The sequence below is a fragment of the Staurois parvus genome, unplaced genomic scaffold (genome assembly GCF_062004578.1).
Source record: "Staurois parvus isolate SC_StPar_1 unplaced genomic scaffold, SC_StPar_1.0 ptg000208l, whole genome shotgun sequence".
Lineage (NCBI taxonomy): Eukaryota > Metazoa > Chordata > Amphibia > Anura > Ranidae > Staurois > Staurois parvus.
In genome coordinates, this window is record NW_028318004.1 from 2,649,857 (window position 1) to 2,671,908 (window position 22,052).

The window sequence follows — 22,052 nt, forward strand, 5'->3', positions numbered from 1 at the left end:
CCCCTTCAAAAAAAAACCACAGTTTACTAGGCTTCAGTTATGAATGAACACAGTGAGTGATTGGTACCAATCACTCACTGTGTTCATTCATGAGTGATTGGTACCAATCACTCCTTGTGTCCATTCAGGAAAGTTAGGGGCTGGTAAATGTGACATATTTACCAGACCCTTCCCCCGCTCTCCATCTTGAGGGATCCTATGGTGTGCATGCAGCTGCTGGTGGGAAGGAAAGGAGGGAATCTGGCAGCACTGTGGGGGTATACAGAGGGGCCTGGGCAGCAGGGGGAAATGCATGGTGCACATGGAGGGTGATGTGTGCAGTGGAGGGACGAATACTGGAACCGATCCCCTGTATGGCTCTCTCTGCAGCAGCTGAAAGATAGCAGGAGGGAGAGGAGAAGAAGCCAGCTTTCGCTGTGCTCTGGGGTTTGAGGAGGAGTCTATTTTTCCCGAAGGTGGTGCTGTCTCTCATACCTTCTTTTCCAGCTCTCAGCATATTGTGTGCTTGGTCGGACTCGACTACTTGCTTTGCGGATCCCCCAGGTTTGAGATTTTATTCGCTCAATACTAGAGGCTTAAATATACCAGAAAAATGATCCATGGTCCTCCAGGAACTCCATAGACGTAGAGTACACTTAGCATTCTTGCAGAAGATCAGGGGCGGACTGACCATTTGGAAACTCGGGCACTGCCCGAGGGGCCGGGGTCAGTAGGGGGCCCCATGAGATGCCCCTGATACCTTTTTTTCATAGGCTTTTTTGAGTTTGGGCAAGGACACAGGGGCCCCATGATCCCCTACTGCCCGTTGGCCCCATGAGTTGTCAGTCCGCCCCTGCCGGAGACGCATTTTACGCAGCAGACTTCCCCATCGATGACTAACCAGAGATTCCCTACGGCTTACGATGCCTGCAATCCCCTGAGTAAGACAAAGGGGATAGCTATTATTTTTGCAAAAACTGTTAAATTGTGCCTTGACGACCAAAAGCTTGATCCCCAGGGCCGTTACTTCTTCCTTAAGAGTACGCTTGATCATACTCCGGTCATGCTGGCGAATATTTATAGTCCAAGCGAGAAGCATGTGGCCTTCTTTCGCTCCATGAAAGAGGAGTTGCTGTCCTTTGCTTTGGGTTTGTTGATTTTAGGGGGGATCTAAATCTGCCTTTGAACCTTTCTGTGGACTCCTCTACTGGCTCCGCGTCTATCCCTTATAGAGCCGTACGCTCAATAAAGCAACAATTCTCCTCTCTTCTTCTTCATGATACTTGGCGATTTCTGCACCCGTTGGATAAGGACTTCATGTATTTCTCGGCGCCCCATCAAAAGTATTCTAGACTGAATATTTTTTTATTACCCAAATGAGTTTGTCTCGGGTACGCAGTGCTACTATTGAACCAATGACCCTCTTGGATCATAGCCCTATTATGCTGACCTTAGATCTATCGGAGCGATGTCATACTCACAAAATCTGGAGGTTTAACTCGGCCATGCTCAAGGACTTGCCCACGCAACAAGTTATACATACTGCCCTTCGGGAGTATTTCAGTGCCAATGCTACTACGGACGTCTTCCCTCTCATGCTCTGGGAGGCACATAAGAGTGTGGTCAGAGGTGTGTTTATTTCCCTAGCCTCTATGCATAAGAAGTAGCGGCAGGCCCATGCTTCATCACTCTTGGTGCGGATTCAGACCCTTGAGGCCGTGCACAAGCAGACGCTGGCGAGCTCGACCTTGGCCTAGCTTATCTTGACCAGGAAGATGCTCTTGGAGGAGTTGGAGGGTGGTACCCGCCACTGTTTTGTACTTAGTCCTTTTTCTATGAACATGCTAACAAATTGGGAAAGCTTCTGGCTAGGATGACGAAAGCTAAAATAGCTGAGCTTATTATACATGTGATTCGTGATGGTTCAGGCTGCTCCTTCCAAAAATCTGAAGATATAGCTCACCAGTTTCTCCAATACTATCGTAATTTATATCATTTACATCAGTGGTTCTCAACCTTCCTAATGCCGTGACCCTTTAATACAGTTCCTCATGTTGTGGTGACCCCCAACCATAAAATTATTTACCCAGTAATTATAATTCATGAAGTGTCGTTTTACCTCCAATACTGCTGCTTTCAACACAGTAGCTGCTTTTAACAGAGTAGATGCTTTCAACACAGCAGCTGCTTTCTACACAGTAGCTGCTCTTTACCCATCAGAAATATGTGTTTTCTGATGGTCTTCGGCGACCCCTGTGAAAGGGTCGTTCGACCCCCAAAGGGGTCGCGACCCACAGGTTGAGAACCACTGATTTAGAGCCTTCTGTTCAGTCGGCTGTGCAGTCTGCACGCAGACAGCGGCTTATTTCCCAATACCTAGGGGGTGATGCTTTTTCGCAGATATCAGATCAAGTGGCTGTGACTTTGGACTAACCTTTTACTGCTAAAGAACTGGGTTTGGCTATTGCTTCTTCTAAACCTGGAAAAAGCCCGGGACCCAATGGTTTGCCTCTACAGTATTATAAAAGCTTTCTAGATATACTGGGCCCTTATTGGCTATGGGGGTTCAATTCCATTTCGGATGGATACTCCCTACTTCCACAAATGCTCAAAGCCCACATTACTGTCATTCCCAAAAAGGGGAAGGACCCATCTCAGGTGACGAACTACAGGTCGATCTCCTTGCTTAATGTGGATCTGAAATTGTACACTAAATTTGTGGCAGCCAGACTTATCCCCTTATTGTCACTTTTGATTTCTCTGGACCAAGTGGGGTTTACCCTGGGAAGGGAGGCAAGGGACAATACAGTGAAAGCCCTTAACATCCACCACTGGCTTACTAGCCACTCCTGTCTTGGCTTTTTCCTGTCTATGGATGCCAAGAAGGCATTTGACAGGGTGGCTTGGGATTTTATGGACAAGGTTCTCACTGCTGTGGGTTTGGGTCATGTTATGCTTTCAGGATTTTGACTATTTATTTGGGCCGCAGGCTAGAGTGCAGGTGAATGGGATGCTTTCGGATGCCTTTCCCATTGCCAACGGGACGCGACACGGCTGTCCCCTATCCCCGATTCTTTGTATACTTACTCTTGAACCCTTTTTACGCAACATACACTTGAATCCTGATATCCATGGGGTTAGTATTGCAGGTCATGAATACAAAACGGCAGCATACGCGGACAACATACTTCTTTTTCTTACAAACCCGCTAACATCACTCCCTAACCTTTTGCGCGAACTGAAAGTGTACGGCAATATTTCTAATTTTAAAGTGAACTTGTCTAAATCTTTTGCTCTCAATGTTTCTCTACCCTCTGTTCTGGTATCACAATGCCAAGCCACTTTTCTTTTCATTTGGCAAATGACCTCGATTACGTATTTGGGCATTCAGCTTCCCATAAACCTGTCTGATCTCTATGGTAACAATTTCCTGCTGCTCTTGACATCTCTCCGGGATGATATTGCATCGTGAGATAGGCCGTGTTTCATGGTTTGGGATGGCTGCTATTGTGAAGATGACGGTGATCCCCAGAATACTGTATGTTATGCATATGATTCCTATTGCGTTCCTTTTTTTGGAATTTACAAACCTTAATTAACTCCTTCATATGGAGTAAGAGGCCTCCCAGAATCGGGGTATGATGTCTGATGCACCCTAAGCCAAAAGGGGGCATCGGTCTCCCTAACTTTAAAAGGTATCATCAGGCGTGTCTGGCGGTTCGCTTGGTGGATTGGCATATTCATGGTAAGACTAAGGAATGGATTTCCCTGGAACAAGCATTCTCTATGCACTCTTTGACTGCCGTCCTGCAGAATACACGTTCATTTCCTCTGAAAACACACCCGCTGATTGCAGCAACATTGAGGTGTTTTTGGGCACTGTGTGGCACATTTATGGTGTCCTCTGTCCCGGGCCCAATTACCTTTATTTTTCAAAATCCCTCGTTCTCGCCAGGCTTGTGCCAGAAGTTTCAACAACAGTGTGGGTTCCAAGGCAGTCCTAGAGCGGGTGAATTTTTTGTCATGGGTAGGTTTGCATCTCAGCAGCTTCTCTCTTTATGGTCAGCCGCGGGAGACTTCCCAATGTGGTCGTATTTCCAGATATGTTGGTTTTTGGCTCATACCACTCGATGAGAGGGAGTTCAGAGGTCTACTACCACCTTGGAGGAACTATGTTTGCTTTCTTCTCCACGCCGCCACCTTATTTCTTCCATATACTCGCTGTTGCTCAAGCTTTACTATCCGTATGAGGACGTGGCTTTGAGAGCTTGGATGAAGACCTGCCTCAGCCTCTTTTGAAGGCTGAATGGGAGATGGCGAACTTAATATCTTGGTGAGTGTAGACATTACATTACAGTTACAATACAATTTGGTACAAGAGGAAACAGAGCCCTGCTCATTAGAACTTACAATCTAGGAGGAAGGGTTGAGTGATACAAAAGGTAATAGCTGTGGGGGGATGAGCTGATGGAGGAAATAAATGGCAGTTTACTAGGTAGAAGCAGGATAGGCTTCTTTAAAGAGAGCTGTTTTCAGGGATCGTCTAAAGGTGAATAGATTAAGAGATAGCCGGATAGATTGGGGTAGGGAGTTCCATAGTATGGGAGAAGCTTGGGAGAAGTCCTGGAGGCGAGCATGGGAGGAGGTGATACGGGAACTAGAGAGCAGAAGGTCTTGGGAGGATCGAAGAGAGCGGTTTGGTTGATATTTTGAGACCAGGTTGGTGATGTACCTGGGGACAGAGTTGTAGTTGGCTTTGTAAGTTGTTTGAATTTTATTCGTTGGGCGAGTGAAAGCCAGTGGAGGGATTGGCAGAGAGGGGTGGCAGACACTGCACGGTTGGTAAGGTGGATGAGCCTGGCAGCAGTATTCATGATGGACATTCTCTCCTCTCCTTGCAGCGATGGCAGTTCGGGCTAGACAGCATCTGATTGGTCAGCTGCTGACCAAAACCAGCATGTGGGGCCAGGCAAGTCACAAGTTCATAAATTCGTTATCGCAGCTCACAGTTTGCACTCTGTGGAATTTAGTTTGTTGCCCTAGCATTAAGTTTCCATATTTTTTTTCCTGTTTATTCATTAATGATCTGCTTGCCACTTCTTCTCTTTGCCTAGTTTCTTGCACACATGCAAGTCGCCTTTTACTGCTCTTAGAGGGTCAGATCCAATTATAGGCCACTGGAGTTGTCAGAGACTGCTTTCTGCTTTGCATCAAGGGACGGAAGAAGCCAAATTTATAAGATTTCCTTCAGGAAGTGCCAAACACTATGAAGTGAGGCACAGGCAGATGACAATCTTTGTTGCTTGCAGTATACATGTCCTGAGGAACACCCCCACCATTTCCGGCTATGCAGTGCTGGGCGTCTGTAACCTGTTAAGAGTCACTTTCGCTTCTCTGACAAATTCCTCCAATACACATAGCCCTTTCCACCCACATGGAAGAAAAATATATTTGAAATATAATTTAAAAATACTCTTCCCAAATATATCGACATATATTTGAAATGCTACAATTTTGGCCATATTCAATATATTTCAAAGTAGATTTCAATAAAAAAAAAATATATATACAGTATATATTATATATACTGTATATAGATATGCGTTTTTATTACAAAATATCTGAAAAATATATTTCAAATATACTATATGTCTTTATTATTAATAATAATAATAATAATATATAAAATAAATGTTAAAATGACTTTTTTTATATGTTACAAAAAATCTGAAGAATATATTTTAAAAAAATATATTATTAAAAATATATGTTTTTTAATATATTCTTCAGATTTTTTTTTAACATATAAAAAAAGTAATTTTCACATATACAGGTGAAACTCGAAAAATTAGACTATCGTGCAAAAGTTCATTTTTTTTTCAGTTATGCAACTTAAAAGGTGAAACTAATATATGAGATAGACTCATTACATGCAAAGCAAGATAGTTCAAGCCGTGATTTGTCATAATTTGTGATGATGATGGCTTACAGCTCATGAAAACCCCAAATCCACAATCTCAGAAAATGAGAATATTGTGAAAAGGTGCAATATTCTCGGCTCAAAGTGCCCCACTCTAGTCAGCTAATAAAACTATAACACCTTCAAAGGGTTCCTGAGCCTTTAAATGGTCTCTCAGTCTGGTTCAGTAGGAATCACAATCATGGGAAAGACTGCTGACCTGACAGTTGTGCAGAAAACCATCATTGACACCCTCCATAAGAAGGGAAAGCCTCAAAAGGTAATTGCAAAAGAAGTTGGATGTTCCCAAAGTGCTGTATCAAAGCACATTAATAGAAAGTTATGTGGAAGGGAAAAGTGTGGAAGAAAAAGGTGCACAAGCAGCAGGGATGACTGCAGCCTGGAGAGGATTGTCAGGAAAATTCCATTCAAAAGTGTTGGGGACTTTCACAAGGAGTGGACTGAGGCTGGAGTCAGTGCATCAAGAGCCACCACACACAGACGGATCCTGGACATGGGCTTCAAATGTCGTATTCCTCTTGTCAAGCCGCTCCTGAACAACAAACAACGTCAGAAGCGTCTTACCTGGGCTAAAGAAAAACAGACCTGGTCTGTTGCTCAGTGGTCCAAAGTCCTCTTTTCTGATGAGAGCAACTTTTGCATCTCATTTGGAAACCAAGGACCCCGAGTATGGAGGAAGAATGGAGAGGCCCAAGGACCCCGAGTATGGAGGAAGAATGGAGAGGCCCAAGGACCCCGAGTATGGAGGAAGAATGGAGAGGCACACACTGCAAGATGCTTGAAGTCCAGTGTGAAGTTTCCACAGTCTGTGTTGATTTGGGGAGCCATGTCATCTGCTGGTGTTGGTCCACTGTGCTTCATTAAGTCCAGGGTCAACGCAGCCATCTACCAGGAGATTTTGGAGCACTTCCTTCCGCAGACGAGCTTTATGGGGATGCTGACTTCATTTTCCAGCAGGACTTGGCACCTGCCCACACTGCCAAAAGCACCAAAACCTGGTTCAATGACCGTGGGAATACTGTGCCAGCAAACTCGCCTGATCTGAACCCCATAGAGAATCTATGGGGCATTGCCAAGAGAAAGATGAGAGACATGAGACCGAACAATGCAGAAGAGCTGAAGGCCGCTATTGAAGCATCCTGGTCTTCCATAACACCTCGGCAGTGCCACAGGCTGATAGCTTCCATGCCACGCCGCATTGAGGCAGTAATTGCTGCAAAAGGGGCCCAAACCAAGTACTGAGTACATATGCATGCTTATACTTTTCAGAGGTCCGATATTGTTCTATGAACAATCCTTGTTTTATTGATTGCATGTAATATTCTCATTTTCTGAGATTGTAGATTTGGGGTTTTCATGAGCTGTAAGCCATAATCACACAATTATGACAAATCACAGCTTGAACTATCTTGCTTTGCATGTAATGAGTCTATCTCATATATTAGTTTCACTTTTTAAGTTGCATTACTGAAATAAATGAACTTTTGCACAATATTCTAATTTTTCAAGTTTCACCTGTATACTGTATATATATCGCACCGATGCTCTCTGACTTACCCTTCCTCTAAGTCTCCCTTAATTCCCCCCCCCCCCTTTTTTTTTCTTTCTTTCTCCCTCCCTCTCAATCCATCCCTCTTTTTCTATTAACTCTTTTCTCCCTCATTTTACTTACTTCTACACTCCTTAAAAATTGTTATACTCAGACCCTAGTTGAATGCCCCCCAGGCTTCTCATGTTAGTCCCTCGACAAGTACATCTGAGAGACCCTCCTCCAGGGGAAGACTGATCATTTGGAAACTCGGGGTCAGTAGGGGGCCCCATGAGATGCCCCTGGTACCTTTTTCATAGGCTTTTTTGAGTTTGGGCAAGGACACAGGGGCCCCATGATCCCCTATTGCCTGGGGTCCCCATGAGTTGTCAGTCCGCCCCTGCCCTCCTCTAAGCCTAGGTTGGCACCTACATGGTCCTCTTAGAAGTGTCTCCAAACCTTGGTACTTTTGTCATATTTTTGAAGTTGCTTCCTGTCTACTTATAGTCTCATTCTCTTACTGTTGCTTCAAGCGATCTTATTCTTGATAGGATGTGCCTGTACACTGACTGAACATATACTACTTTGACTGTATGTTCTGTGAAGTTAACTTTTTATTGTATCTGTTGTATTCTGTTAAATTAAAAAAAAAAAAAAAGTAACCTTGCATTCCATTACACATTTAATGGGTGAAATCCTTGGCGTCGGCTAGAAAGCATAATTACATACTTCTAGATTTTGTGGGCTCCTGGGACACCCTGTAGCAACAGATTAGCACGTGAAGGGCACCAGCAGCTCTCAGTCTCCTCTCTAAGGCTGGTTTTGTGATTTAGTGTTTGGAGAGTTGAACCAGAACTACAGTGAAAGAGATATTGTTTTTTCTCAATCCTGAAGGTTGTAAATGAGAAAACAATGTGGCCTAGTAGTAAAGAAAACAAATATAATTCTTGGATGATCGTTAGAAGAGGAAAAAGGTCCTGATCCTCTATATAGATCTTTATATCACTAGAGGGGTCACCCGCAGGAGGAAGGAGGTCCAGATTCCTCTATATAGATCTTTATATCACTGGAGGGGCCAGCAGCAGGTGGAAGGAGGTCCTGATTCCTCTATATAGATCTTTATATAAAGCGCTGAGCAAACTGTTGGCGCTATATAAATCCTGTATAATTATAATATATCACTAGAGGGATCACCAGCAAGAGGAAGGAGGTCCTGATTCCTCTATATAGATCTTTATATCACCAGGGGGGTCACCAGCAGGAGGAAAGAGGTCCTGATTCCTCTATATAGATCTTTATATCACTAGAGGGATCACCAGAAGGAGGAAGGAGGTCCTGATTCCTCTATATAGATCTTTATATCACTAGAGGATTCACTGGCAGGAGGGAGGAGGTCCCGATTCCTATGTATAGATCTTTTATTATCACTAGAGGGGGTCACAAGCAGGAGGAAGGAGGTCCCGATTCCTCTGTATAGATCTTTATATCACTGGAGGGGCCACCAGCAGGTGGAAGGAGGTCCTGATTCCTCTATATAGATCTTTATATCACTAGAGGGGTCACCAGCAGGAGGAAGGAGGTCCTGATTCCTCTATATACTGTAGATCTTGTATTACCAATAGAGGGATCACCAGCAGGAGGAAGGAGGTCCTGATCCTCTATATAGATCTTTATATCACCAGAGGGGTCACCAGCAGGAGGAAGGAGGTCCTGATTCCTCTATATAAATGTTTATATCACTAGAGGGGTCACCAGCAGGAGGAAGGAGGTCCTGATCCTCTATATAGATCTTTATATCACTAGAGGGGTCCCCGGCAGGAGGAATGAGGTCCCGATTCCTCTATATAGATCTTTATATCACTAGAGGGGTCACCGGCAGGAGGAAGGAGGTCCTGATCCTCTATATAGATCTTTATATCACTAGAGGGGTCACCGGCAGGAGGAAGGAGTTCCTGATTCCTCTATATAGATCTTTATATCACTAGAGGGGTCCCCGGCAGGAGGAATGAGGTCCCGATTCCTCTATATAGATCTTTTTATCACTAGAGGGATGCTTTATTTTTAACAAATCTCCCCCTAAGTGTCATTCCACCCAGAAGTGATATGCTAGTTACAGGTGGAGCCATACCCTGGCTTCTTATTATGTGTCTTGATCACTTTAATCTTTGTGTATTCTAGCACCTCTTGCTACATTCTCCATAATATAAAATAAATGTAAGCAGGGATGATGGGAGCCCCTTCTAGTGGGTACAGCAGATGTGCAGACTCAGGAACTCACCACACACACCTCCTCAAGACAAAGAAAAGGCTGTCAGGGAGTCTAGCTCTCCAGCCTCTACCAGACACTGAAATATCAGTTTTGGATGGACTGACATTTTAAAGTGGTTCTAAAGTCAAAACATTTTTACTTCAATTATTTTCTTCATTAAACTGGTTGTAACCCCTCATATATACCCAGTGAAGTGACTGGCCTCAGGTGATACACAGAGATGAAACGTGTTGAACAGCTGTAGAGGAGAGAAGACTGCAAATAAAGTCCAGAATTTATAAAGCTTGTCTGAAGTTATACTCTGCAGAGCTCAGTGAGAGCTGATTGGAGGGAAGGGACCCCCCCTTTCACACAGCACACAGGAACAGAGCTGAGGCTGACAATCACAGGCTGTGTGCTGGAGCTTTATCTCTTGGTGTCAGGAAAACTTGTCAGGAGTGACTCATGCTGATAGAGGAGGAACCAAGCAGCTGACAGAAATGACACCTAGAGCTCTGGATTGAGTACACACTATAGAGGGATATGCTTTGTTCATATTTCATGTCTGAGGTTTACAGCCACCTTAAGGTAAAAAAAACACTCCACTACCCATCCTAGCCCCCCTCCCTGAACACTTACCTGGTTTCTCTCACCAAACCAGCGCTTTGCATTAGGATATTTTTTTTCTGTACCTCGGTATTTTCAGAGTCCCTGACCCAGGACATGAAGTCAGAATGTCCTTATCTACATATGTGTCCTGAAGTCACTGGATCAGCATGGTGGCCCGATGTCCTCAGTACAGGGGTTCTTTCATTTATATTGTAGCTGTGTGCTGGTTTTTTGTTGTTTTTGTTTTGTTTTTTTTTATAACAGCATAGAGTAAACATAACACTTTGCATCAGATCATCTGCATCCAGCTTTCATTCTTCTAATTTAAAGGGGATTTCCATTTTTAGTAAACAAAAGGTAATTGGAAATGCAAAAATAATGGTTAACTTGGAAGCACCATGCAGGGCCGAGGATAAGGGGGTACCACCAGTCCTCCTGTATGGGGCCCAGGCTTGCAGGGGGGCACAGGCAGCTGGGTGAATCGGATGTGGGCAGGAAGGGTTAACGGGGCAATTACTGGAACCAATCCGCTGTGTGGCTCTCTCTGCAGCAGCTGAAAGTCGGGTTCTTCTCTTCTCCCCGCCCCCCGGCTGGATTTCAGCTGCTGCAGGGAGAAACATACAGGGGAACAGTTCCAGTAATTTACCAGCCTCTTCCATTCCTGAACGAACACAATGAGTGATCGGTACCAATCACTCACTGTGTTCATTCATAACTGAAGCATAGTAAACTGTGTTTTTTTTGTGGGCATGGGGGGTCCTGTTAGGATCAGTGTATGGGGCCCTGTGGTTTGGGGGGCCCTGTTAGGTTGGTTGTAAGGAGCCCTGTGGTTTCTAACAGCACCATGTGAATGGTTTAGCACCAGGGGCGGACTGACAACTCATGGGGCCCCCGGGCAATAGGGGATCATGGGGCCCCTGTGTCCTTGCCCACACTCAAAAAAGCCTATAAAAAAGGTACCAGGGGCATTTCATGGGGCCCCCTACTGACCCCAGGCCCTCGGGCAGTGCCCGAGTGCCCGAGTGCTCGAATGGTCAGTCTGCCTCTGGTCGGCACCAGGGATGAAAGAACCAAACAAGGAGGTTCAACAAACGTGATAAAAATTCGGCTAAACCTCAACCCATCTGAAGTCTGTGGAGCTAAATCTTACTTTTTTCTGGTCTTTTTAAAGGTCAATTGTAAGCTTCTGTTTAAAAATAAAAAGTGCATGGGTCACTGGACACTGGCATGAAGGGCATGCACCAATGTAAAAATAAATAAGTATTGTTCATCTGGAGAGAGTCTGTTAATGTAGCAACATTGAAAATACACCAATCCTTTGAATAACTTGTTTGTGGAATGCCTTGAAGCTGCACATGAAGTAGTGGATGCCGTAAGATGTAAAAAGTGACTTTTAGTTTTTATATTGGCCAGAAATGGTCATTTAGTGGAGGTAGCTATAATGCCGCTAAATGACAAATCCCAACCACAGCACCACCTGCCTGGAGTTTGCATGTTTTCTCTGTGCCTGCGTGGGTTTCCTCCGGGTCTTTTCCGGTTTCCTGCTACACTCCAAAGACATGCTGGTAGGTTAATTGGCTCCTGTCTAAATTGTCCCTAGTATGTGTATGTATGAATATAAGTTAGGGACCTTAGATTGTACACCCCTTGAGGGTTAGGGACTGATGTGAATGTACAATATATATGTAAAGTGCTGTGTAAATTGATGGCGCTATATAAGTACCTGAAATAAATAAATAAGTGAATCCCTGCAAGTTTCTGTTTGTGAACAAACCGAGGGATCTGTCATTCAGAGGCTGTATCTTTATCCCTTCTCAATGACAGATCCCCGCAGGCTTCTGATTGTAAACAAAGGAGCCGGGAACCTGAACAACCTGGTCATCAACATATTTGGTCGATGATGTGACGATCGCGGCAGCAGACCCCCAGCCCTTCTCACCAACTCGTGACAGAAAGAACTAGCCAATCTAAAACCGCGCAGTCACGTGCGTAACAATGCCACGATCAGCTGCACCCTGCATAAAGATGTTCCAGCTAATGGACCACAATCTATGTACCTGCAGCCTGAGAGCGATTGTTACAGGGTCAGGTTAATTACGCAATTTACCCTTCACACTGCCACCACCGCCTTTTTGTAGAGAAAAGGAGGAAACTCGCCAATATTAGCAATAACACTATGAAGTCTGAATAATCGTCTGTATACCACTGTCACCGCAGACAGATGTATATAGAAGTTAAAAAACTCACAGTAGCGCTCTTCAGAGACAGGGATTCTTAGTTTGCAATAAAGAGCTTTAGAAACAGTTCAACACTTTTCAGAAAATAAGATTTATTACTAGAGATGAGCGAATCGAAGTAGGCGAAGTGGAATTCGAGTCGAATATTGAAAAATAGCCTACTTCGGACGCGCGAATCGAAATTTTTCCTAAAATGGCGGCGGACATGTGCGGCGACGGAGCGGGGATGTCTGGGAAGGCGCGCAGACAAGGCGCGCTGACCCATAATGCATTCCTTAATGACATGTGATCGCATTAGCCAATCAGCAGCCAGCCAGCCAGCACTGTGTAATGGTCGAGCTATAAATAGCGGCCATTTTAGAATTCTTCATTTGCCTCCAGTCATTGAACAGAGGCAGACCGCTCTGTATTAGGGACAGAGTTAGGGCCACAGAAACGTTACTTGGGGACAGAGAAACGTTACTTAGGGACAGAGAACCATTACTCAGGGACACAGAATTGTTAATGAGGGCCACAGAATCGTTACTTAGGGCCAAAGAAACGCTAGTTAGGGCCACAGAATTGTTACTCAGGGACAGACAGAATTGTTACTGAGTGCCAGAGAATTGTTACTTAGGGCCACAGAAACGTTATTAGGGCCACAGAATTGTTACTCAGGGACAGACAGAATTGTTACTGAGTGCCAGAGAATTGTTACTTAGGGCCACAGAAACTTTAGTTAGGGCCACAGAATTGTTACTCAGGGACAGACACAGAATTGTTACTGAGGGCCACAGAACTGTTACTTAGGGCCACAGAAACGTTATTAGGGCCACAGAATTGTTATTCAGGGACAGACAGAATTGTTACTGAGTGCCAGAGAATTGTTACTTAGGGCCACAGAAACTTTAGTTAGGGCCACAGAATTGTTACTCAGGGACAGACACAGAATTGTTACTGAGGGCCACAGAACTGTTACTTAGGGCCACAGAAACGTTAGTTAGGGCCACAGAATTGTTACTCAGGGACAGACACAGAATTGTTACTGAGGGCCACAGAACTGTTACTTAGAGCCACATAAACATTATTAGGGCCACAGAATTGTTACTCAGGGACAGACAGAATTGTTACTGAGTGCCAGAGAATTGTTACTTAGGGCCACAGAAACTTTAGTTAGGGCCACAGAATTGTTACTCAGGGACAGACACAGAATTGTTACTGAGGGCCACAGAACTGTTACTTAGGGCCACAGAAACGTTAGTTAGGGCCACAGAATTGTTACTCAGGGACAGACACAGAATTGTTACTGAGGGCCACAGAACTGTTACTTAGGGCCACAGAAACGTTATTAGGGCCACAGAATTGTTACTCAGGGACAGACAGAATTGTTACTGAGTGCCAGAGAATTGTTACTTAGGGCCACAGAAACTTTAGTTAGGGCCACAGAATTGTTACTCAGGGACAGACACAGAATTGTTACTGAGGGCCACAGAACTGTTACTTAGGGCCACAGAAACGTTAGTTAGGGCCACAGAATTGTTACTCAGGGACAGACACAGAATTGTTACTGAGGGCCACAGAACTGTTACTTAGGGCCACAGAAACGTTATTCAGGGACACAGAATTGTTACTCAGGGACAGACAGAATTGTTACTGAGTGCCAGAGAATTGTTACTTAGGGCCACAGAAACTTTAGTTAGGGCCACTGAATTGTTACTCAGGGACAGACAAAGAATTGTTACTGAGGGCCACAGAACTGTTACTTAGGGCCACAGAAACGTTAGTTAGGGCCACAGAATTGTTACTCAGGGACAGACACAGAATTGTTACTGAGGGCCACAGAACTGTTACTTAGGGCCACAGAAACATTATTAGGGCCACAGAATTGTTACTCAGGGACAGACAGAATTGTTACTGAGTGCCAGAGAATTGTTACTTAGGGCCACAGAAACTTTAGTTAGGGCCACAGAATTGTTACTCAGGGACAGACACAGAATTGTTACTGAGGGCCACAGAACTGTTACTTAGGGCCACAGAAACGTTAGTTAGGGCCACAGAATTGTTACTCAGGGACAGACACAGAATTGTTACTGAGGGCCACAGAATTGTTACTTAGGGCCACAGAAACGTTACTCAGGGACACAGAATTGTTACTGAGGGCCACAGAACCGTTACTTAGGGCCACAGAATTGTTACTCAGGGACAGACACAGAATTGTTACTCAGGGACACAGAATTGTTACTGAGGGCCACAGAACCGTTACTTAGGGCCACAGAAACGTTACTCAGGGACACAGAATTGTTACTGAGGGCCACAGAACCGTTACTTAGGGCCACAGAAACGTTACTCAGGGACACAGAATTGTTACTGAGGGCCACATAACCGTTACTTAGGGCCACAGAATTGTTACTCAGGGACAGACACAGAATTGTTACTGAGGGCCACAGAACCGTTACTTAGGGCCACAGAAACGTTACTCAGGGACACAGAATTGTTACTGAGGGCCACATAACCGTTACTTAGGGCCACAGAAACGTTACTCAGGGACACAGAATTGTTACTGAGGGCCACATAACCGTTACTTAGGGCCACAGAATTGTTACTCAGGGACAGACACAGAATTGTTACTGAGGGCCACAGAACCGTTACTTAGGGCCACAGAATTGTTACTCAGGGACACAGAATTGTTACTGAGGGCCACAGAACTGTTACTTAGGGCCACAGAATTGTTACTTGGACAGACACAGAATTGTTACTCAGGGACACAGAATTGTTACTGAGGGCCACAGAACCGTTACTTAGGGCCACATAAACGTTAATCAGGGACACAGAATTGTTACTGAGGGCCACAGAACTGTTACTTAGGGCCACAGAATTGTTACTTGGACAGACACAGAATTGTTACTCAGGGACACAGAATTGTTATTGAGGGCCACAAAACCGTTACTTAGGGCCACATAAACGTTAATCAGGGACACAGAATTGTTACTGAGGGCCACAGAACCGTTACTTAGGGCCACAGAATTGTTACTCAGGGACAGACACAGAATTGTTACTGAGGGCCACAGAACTGTTACTTAGGGCCACAGAAACGTTATTAGGGCCACAGAATTGTTACTCAGGGACAGACAGAATTGTTACTGAGTGCCAGAGAATTGTTACTTAGGGCCACAGAAACTTTAGTTAGGGCCACAGAATTGTTACTCAGGGACAGACACAGAATTGTTACTGAGGGCCACAGAACTGTTACTTAGGGCCACAGAAACGTTAGTTAGGGCCACAGAATTGTTACTCAGGGACAGACACAGAATTGTTACTGAGGGCCACAGAATTGTTACTTAGGGCCACAGAAACGTTACTCAGGGACACAGAATTGTTACTGAGGGCCACAGAACCGTTACTTAGGGCCACAGAATTGTTACTCAGGGACAGACACAGAATTGTTACTCAGGGACACAGAATTGTTACTGAGGGCCACAGAACCGTTACTTAGGGCCACAGAAACGTTACTCAGGGACACAGAATTGTTACTGAGGGCCACATAACCGTTACTTAGGGCCACAGAAACGTTACTCAGGGACACAGAATTGTTACTGAGGGCCACATAACCATTACTTAGGGCCACAGAAACGTTACTCAGGGACACAGAATTGTTACTGACGGCCACATAACCGTTACTTAGGGCCACAGAATTGTTACTCAGGGACAGACACAGAATTGTTACTGAGGGCCACAGAACCGTTACTTAGGGCCACAGAATTGTTACTCATGGACACAGAATTGTTACTGAGGGCCACAGAACTGTTACTTAGGGCCACAGAATTGTTACTTGGACAGACACAGAATTGTTACTCAGGGACACAGAATTGTTACAGAGGGCCACAGAACCGTTACTTAGGGCCACATAAACGTTAATCAGGGACACAGAATTGTTACTGAGGGCCACAGAACTGTTACTTAGGGCCACAGAACCGTTACTTAGGGCCACAGAAACGTTACTCAGGGACACAGAATTGTTACTGAGGGCCACATAACCGTTACTTAGGGCCACAGAATTGTTACTCAGGGACAGACACAGAATTGTTACTGAGGGCCACAGAACCGTTACTTAGGGCCACAGAAACGTTACTCAGGGACACAGAATTGTTACTGAGGGCCACATAACCGTTAGGGCCACAGAAACGTTACTCAGGGACACAGAATTGTTACTGAGGGCCACATAACCGTTACTTAGGGCCACAGAATTGTTACTCAGGGACAGACACAGAATTGTTACTGAGGGCCACAGAACCGTTACTTAGGGCCACAGAATTGTTACTCAGGGACACAGAATTGTTACTGAGGGCCACAGAACTGTTACTTAGGGCCACAGAATTGTTACTTGGACAGACACAGAATTGTTACTCAGGGACACAGAATTGTTACTGAGGGCCACAGAACCGTTACTTAGGGCCACATAAACGTTAATCAGGGACACAGAATTGTTACTGAGGGCCACAGAACTGTTACTTAGGGCCACAGAATTGTTACTTGGACAGACACAGAATTGTTACTCAGGGACACAGAATTGTTATTGAGGGCCACAAAACCGTTACTTAGGGCCACATAAACGTTAATCAGGGACACAGAATTGTTACTGAGGGCCACAGAACCGTTACTTAGGGCCACAGAATTGTTACTCAGGGACAGACACAGAATTGTTACTGAGGGCCACAGAACTGTTACTCAGGGCCACAGAAACGTTATTAGGGCCACAGAATTGTTACTCAGGGACAGACAGAATTGTTACTGAGTGCCAGAGAATTGTTACTTAGGGCCACAGAAACTTTAGTTAGGGCCACAGAATTGTTACTCAGGGACAGACACAGAATTGTTACTGAGGGCCACAGAACTGTTACTTAGGGCCACAGAAACGTTAGTTAGGGCCACAGAATTGTTACTCAGGGACAGACACAGAATTGTTACTGAGGGCCACAGAATTGTTACTTAGGGCCACAGAAACGTTACTCAGGGACACAGAATTGTTACTGAGGGCCACAGAACCGTTACTTAGGGCCACAGAAACGTTACTCAGGGACACAGAATTGTTACTGAGGGCCACATAACCGTTACTTAGGGCCACAGAAACGTTACTCAGGGACACAGAATTGTTACTGAGGGCCACATAACCGTTACTTAGGGCCACAGAATTGTTACTCAGGGACAGACACAGAATTGTTACTGAGGGCCACAGAACCGTTACTTAGGGCCACAGAATTGTTACTCATGGACACAGAATTGTTACTGAGGGCCACAGAACTGTTACTTAGGGCCACAGAATTGTTACTTGGACAGACACAGAATTGTTACTCAGGGACACAGAATTGTTACTGAGGGCCACAGAACCGTTACTTAGGGCCACATAAACGTTAATCAGGGACACAGAATTGTTACTGAGGGCCACAGAACTGTTACTTAGGGCCACAGAATTGTTACTTGGACAGACACAGAATTGTTACTCAGGGACACAGAATTGTTATTGAGGGCCACAAAACCGTTACTTAGGGCCACATAAACGTTAATCAGGGACACAGAATTGTTACTGAAGGCCACAGAACCGTTACTTAGGGCCACAGAATTGTTACTCAGGGACAGACACAGAATTGTTTCTTGAGGGACACAGAATTGTTACTGAGGGCCACAGAACCGTTACTTAGGGCCACAGAAACGTTAATCAGGGACACAGAATTGTTACTGAGGGCCACAGAACCGTTACTTAGGGCCACATAAACGTTAATCAGGGACACAGAATTGTTACTGAGGGCCACAGAACCGTTACTTAGGGCCACAGAATTGTTACTCAGGGACAGACACAGAATTGTTTCTTGAGGGACACAGAATTGTTACTGAGGGCCACAGAACCGTTACTTAGGGCCACAGAAACGTTAATCAGGGACACAGAATTGTTACTGAGGGCCACAGAACCGTTACTTAGGGCCACAGAATTGTTACTCAGGGACACAGAATTGTTACTGAGGGCCACAGAACTGTTACTTAGGGCCACAGAATTGTTACTCGGACAGACACAGAATTGTTACTCAGGGACACAGAATTGTTACTGAGGGCCACAGAACCGTTACTTAGGGCCACAGAATTGTTACTCAGGGACACAGAATTGTTACTGAGGGCCACAGAACTGTTACTTAGGGCCACAGAATTGTTACTCGCACAGACACAGAATTGTTACTCAGGGACACAGAATTGTTACTGAGGGCCACAGAACCGTTACTTAGGGCCACATAAACGTTAATCAGGGACACAGAATTGTTACTGAGGGCCACAGAACCGTTACTTAGGGCCACAGAATTGTTACTCAGGGACACAGAATTGTTACTGAGGGCCACAGAACTGTTACTTAGGGCCACAGAATTGTTACTCGGACAGACACAGAATTGTTACTCAGGGACACAGAATTGTTACTGAGGGCCACAGAACCGTTACTTAGGGCCACAGAATTGTTACTCAGGGACAGACACAGAATTGTTTCTTGAGGGACACAGAATTGTTACTGAGGGCCACAGAACCGTTACTTAGGGCCACATAAACGTTAATCAGGGACACAGAATTGTTACTGAGGGCCACTGAACCGTTACTTAGGGCCACAGAATTGTTACTCAGGGACAGACACAGAATTGTTTCTTGAGGGACACAGAATTGTTACTGAGGGCCACAGAACCGTTACTTAGGGCCACAGAAACGTTAATCAGGGACACAGAATTGTTACTGAGGGCCACAGAACCGTTACTTAGGGCCACATAAACGTTAATCAGGGACACAGAATTGTTACTGAGGGCCACAGAACCGTTACTTAGGGCCACAGAATTGTTACTCAGGGACACAGAATTGTTACTGAGGGCCACAGAACTGTTACTTAGGGCCACAGAATTGTTACTCGGACAGACACAGAATTGTTACTCAGGGACACAGAATTGTTACTGAGGGCCACAGAACCGTTACTTAGGGCCACATAAACGTTAATCAGGGACACAGAATTGTTACTGAGGGCCACAGAACCGTTACTTAGGGCCACAGAATTGTTACTCAGGGACACAGAATTGTTACTGAGGGCCACAGAACTGTTACTTAGGGCCACAGAATTCTTACTCGGACAGACACAGAATTGTTACTCAGGGACACAGAATTGTTACTCAGGGACACATAATCGTTGAATTAAAGAGTATGTCAGACAACATGCAGAGGAGTGGCAGAGGAGGCAATGTTTTAGGAGCGAGCAGACGTGGCAGCAGAGGAAGGGGTCGAGGCAGCACTATTCGCAGCCAGAGGCCAGTGCTCCCGGTGTCATCCAGCGGTCGTGTCTCCACCGACAACCCTGCCGTCATCGATTGGTTGGCTCGGTCGTCTTCCTCTTCCCAGGTCACCTCTGACACCTACAGCCAACGGTCGGTGGGTACGTCAGACACAACCGTTAGTTGGCATGGCCCGGGAGCAAGCCCACTGAAATCACATGTCCTCTACCTGCCCCTGTCCTTTGCTGTTCCCTCACCAAGCGAAGTATCGCATGCTGTGGGCTCAGCCCCACTGTACAGTGAGGAAGAGCTAACAGAGGGCGGTCAGGAACGGGGGGAGACATCCGCCTCTTCAGCAGCCAGGCGAACAAGTACTGGCGAGGAGAGTGGCTCGGTAGCCGGTCTAGAGACAGGTCTGTCTCCTGACCCACACGCAGCCGAGGGGGCTAGTAGTGAGGCGGAGACCCTACTTGATGATGAGGAGGTTGATCGCACTTGGCTGCCTCGTCGTCATCAGGCAATTTCTTCCGCATCATCAGGAGAAGAGGGTGCCAGCTTGGCAGCGAGCGAAACAGTCGGTGGGTTGCCCAGGAGGCAGCAGGGTCGCATCAGTGTCAGTGGAGCCAAACGGCCACGGAGTAGAGCACCAGCTCCACTGCAGCCTACCACCACGGCCAGTAGTGGTGCCGGTGCGCACGGAGGAAGTAGCAGTCAGCCAGTGAGGAGTAGCGGGGGCAAAGTTTCCTACTCGGTGGTGTGGCAATTTTTCGTCAAGCCGCCCGAGGAAGTAAACGTAGCCGTATGTCGACTATGTGGCCAGAAATGCAAGCGTGGCCAGGGGGCCCATGTTGGGACTACAGCGTTGCGTCAGCATATGCAGCGTCACCATTCGGTGGCCTGGGAAAACCGTGATAAAGATACGGCGGTTCTGCCTGCCCCAGCCCCCGCTCCATCACCCGCTCCGTTACTTGCTCCGTCACCCGACGTCGTCAATCGCCCTCTATCAGCCAGTCAAGGCTCCAACACCTCTGCTGAGGGGAGTTGTCGCTCGTTGGCATCTTCCGCTCATTCAGATGCTCCTTCTCCTGCTACTCCTCTTCTCGGATTCCGTCAACAGTCTTTCTTGGAATCCGTTTCCAAGAGACAACAGTTTGCGAGCACGCACCCGACGGTGCAAAAGCTGAACGTCCTCCTGTCCAAGTTGCTGGTGCTGCAGTCCCTCCCTTTCCAACTGGTGGACTCAGCACCTTTCCGAGAAATGATGGCTTGTGCCGCGCCGCGGTGGAGAGTGCCAAGCCGTCATTTCTTCGCCATAAAGGCAGTGCCAGCCCTGCATTCACATGTAGAAGAGATGGTGGGCCAGTCTTTGAGCATGTCGGTCTCTGCCAAAGTGCACGGCAGCGCCGACGTGTGGAGCTGTAACTACGGTCAGGGACAGTACATGTCATTTACGGCCCACTGGGTGAACGTGGTGCCGGCACAGCCGCACCAGCAACTTGGACAGGTCACGACGCTTTTGCCTCCACGTTTGCACGTCCTTGGTCCAGCAAACATGTCCGCCTCTACCACCTCTTTTTCCGCCGTGTCCTCAGCCGCCACCCCCGTGCCAAGTCCCATTACCCGACCGGCATATCACATGTGCAGGGCGCAACGGTGTCACGCTGTGCTGCACCTGGTATGCCTTGGCGAACGTAGTCACACAGGGGAGGAACTTCTGAGTGTAATGAACAGAGAAATCGACAGATGGCTGTCTCCGCGCAAACTGAAAATCGGAACCATGTTGACCGACAACGGAAAGAACATGGTGTCTGCTCTGCGTCAAGGAAGGTTGTGCCATGCGCCATGCATGGCTCACGTGTTCAATCTGGTTGTCAAGCGGTTCCTAAAATCCACCATCCCACTGCAAGACATCCTTAAAATGTCACGTAAACTGTACATGCATTTCAGGCATTCCTACACCGCAAAGAACACCCTCATTGAGCTGCAGCGGCAGAATGGAATTCCACAGCATCGCCTGATCTGCGACGTTGCAACAAGGTGGAATTCAACCCTACACATGTTAGACCGCCTTTACGAGCAGCGAAAGGCCATCACCGATTTCCTGATGTTACAAGCGGATAAAGGTACTCCCCTGTGTAACTTCGATGTCAGCCATTGGCAGCTCATGCGTGACACCTGCCGCTTGCTCAGGCCCTTTGAGGAGGCC